Source organism: Theropithecus gelada, chromosome 3 (genome assembly GCF_003255815.1).
Source record: "Theropithecus gelada isolate Dixy chromosome 3, Tgel_1.0, whole genome shotgun sequence".
Classification (NCBI taxonomy): domain Eukaryota; kingdom Metazoa; phylum Chordata; class Mammalia; order Primates; family Cercopithecidae; genus Theropithecus; species Theropithecus gelada.
This window is the reverse complement of record NC_037670.1, coordinates 110113781-110116686: the sequence shown is the minus strand read 5'-3', so window position 1 is coordinate 110116686 and position 2906 is coordinate 110113781. Positions and strand designations below refer to the sequence as shown.

Below are 2906 nucleotides of genomic sequence, written 5' to 3'. Positions count from 1 at the left end.
AAGGCTACCTTCCACCTCCACCTCGGGATCCCTTCAGGAACACAGCCATATGCAACTCAGTGATATGAACTAGAACTGAAGGCCACAGCTAGAAGGCAAGACTCTGAGGTGGGGAAAGAAGGTTTTATTGCAAGTACGACCATGAGAAAAGGAGTTTCCACGAAGAAAACGTTTCCATAGTGACCCCAGTGAGGAAGCTACAACTGATGTTCCAACAGTCAAGAACGCTGGGAGAGATTCTGAAACACCACGTCCTGTGGAATTGCAAGTATTGGAAAGAATCGTCATGGTACAGTGGCAGCTTTATTGCAATCCTGATGAAAACTAAGATTCAGGACTTTTCATTTGCATTGGGCATTGGGCATGTGAATAGTGGCTACTGTTGGGAGTTACAGAAAGTTCTTGGGGAAAAAGGAAGCCAGGATGCAGTCAGGAATATCTGTATAAGTTTTTCTCATGAGTTTCCTAGAGACCTCAGAAAAAGGAATTTGAATCTCCAAGGCTCTAATATTTTACCGGGATTTCTTTTCACATTCTAAATATGCACTTTCATATCTAATTTTGCATTTTTAAGTTGTCTTCTTTATCTAAAGATGTCCTCAAAAACTCTGTAAGTTTCAGATATGTCATATGAAAAACATAATTTAGGAAGCCCTGGAGAAAATTGGAACTAAAGTAAAAAGCTGTTCTGTACAGTCTGCTGACTTCACATGCATGATTGACTGGTTACTTACTATCCACTCCACCATCTCTTATAATTTCAGCTGTTTTGAAAGTTGATGCTGTTATAGGTGCATTGGTATTCATAACTGCTACTTCTTCATTGTGAATCATATCCTTTAACGTTATATTATATTCTTCACCTCATTTAGACCTATTTTTTACCTTTTATTGTACCATGTCTCACACTAAGAACACAATCTATTTTCTTTTTATCTGCTTTTACTTCTCTTTTTATTTTTAACATTAAATCAGATTACTTTAGATTTGTCTCCTGTGTATGGTATAGAGGTAGGTTTTTCTTTGTGATCTGATCTTTTGTTTTCCATGTGAATTAAATCAAGTTACCTTCATTGCTATGACAGGTACGTTTGAATTCTTTCATAGTTTATTATATTACTTATTTTGTTTTTTAATTAATCAAATGTAAGTTTTAGAGAAGTTCTAGAGTTGCAGAAAAATTGAGCAGACAGCATAGTACAGAGGGTGCCCTTATGTTTCTTCTTTCCCTGCATACAGATTCCCCCATTATTAACATCTTGCATTGGTGTGGTATATTTGTTACAATTCATTAACCAGTATCGATACGTTATTATTAACTGAAGTCCATAGTTTATATTTGGGTTCACTATTTGTGTTTTACAGTTAAATTGGTTTTTGCAAATATATAATGTCATGTATCCACCATTACAATATCATACAGAATGGTTTCACCAACCTAAAGTTTCATCGTGCTTTATCTATTTATCCCTCCCTCTCTCCTCTCAAACCCCTGGTAACCACTGATATTTTTTATTGTCTCTTTAGTTTTATCTTTTCCAGAGTTCCATATCATTAGAATCATAAAGCATATAGTCTTTTCAGATTGGCTTTTTCATTTAGTAATATGCATTTAAGTTTCCTCCATGTCTTTTCATGGCATGATAGCTCCTTTCTTTTTATTGTTGAGTTCTCTGCCATACTCCAATCTCTGGATGTACCACAGTTTGTTTATGCATTCAGTTATTTTTTGTTAGTTTTTGTTTTTGTTATGAGACAGGGTCTCACTCTGCCATCCAGGCCGGAGTACAGTGTCAGGATCACAGCTCACTGCAGCCTTGACCTCCCTGGCCTCAAAGGATCCTCCCACCTCAGCCTCCCAAATTGCTTGGATTACAAGCATGAGCCACCATGCCTCGCTAATTGCTTTTTTAATTTTTGTAGAGATGGGGTCTGGCTATGTTGCCTATGACCAGGTTGGTCTTGAACTCCTGGGCTCAGGCAATCTACCCACCTTGGCCTCCCAAAGTAATAGGATTACAGGCATAAGCCACCATGCCCATCCCCATTCACTTATTAAAGGCCGTCTGGATTGCTTCCAATGTTTAGCAAATATAAGGAAATCTATTATAAAGATTTGTGTGGTGTTTATTCCATGACATAGTTTTTGACTCATTGGGTAAATACCTAGGCGCATAAATGCTAGATTATAGTTAAACTATATTTAAGTTTGTATGACTGGATATCTAGGATTTTTTAATCTCTCAACCTAGTCCATGCTTAGTCTCCAGCAATTAATCAATTACCACTTAAGTGCTGGCTTCAGCTGTGGACTTCTACTCCTTAGCTTTTGCTCCTGGGAAACTGATTCTGTGTATCCGCCTTTCTTTTCAGTTGTCAAGGTGGCAATTTCCCCTATTACCTCAATTCTCTGCTCTAAGAAGAGTTGTTGATTTTCAGGTTGTTCTTTTATATTTTTATTTTTACATCTTATTGTGAAGACAGATGAAATAACTTTCATGTTCTTTGTCAGACTGGAAGCTAGGAGTATATTCTTTTTTATAAATATATGTATTTCACTGTGTTCTATCATCTTTGCTTTTTATTTCAGGTCTCTGGTATTTCAGAGATTTTGTATTTTTTTCTACTGTGCTCTTGGTTCTCTCTTTCCTTAGGTCCTATGTAGCTGTTCCTTACTATGAGCTACAATAAAATTAACTCCTATCTTCTACCCTCTGCTAGTAGTTTGCTGCATACTTTCATGTACTTGCATTTGTGAATGTATTGAAATTCCAAGGACTTGATTTGTCAGACTTAAGTGATATTCTTTGACTTCCAGCTATCACAGAAAATTCTGCCCTTCGTCTTCTCTTTCCTTTGCCTCCTGATTTTTGTTAGTCGTTTCATTTCTTTTTTTTTTTTTTTTT

General features: G+C 36.5%; 1 protein-coding gene across 1 annotated transcript in view; it reads right to left on the bottom strand.

Moving 5' to 3' along the window:
- Window positions 1–558: 558 nt before the first annotated feature.
- Window positions 559–2906, bottom strand: part of TFPI2 (tissue factor pathway inhibitor 2) — a 25602-nt gene continuing 23254 nt past the window's right edge. The window contains exon 6 of the mRNA XM_025380782.1: window positions 559–578. The gene's annotated coding sequence lies outside the window, so the exon portion shown is untranslated. The remainder of the gene's footprint in view (window positions 579–2906) is intronic.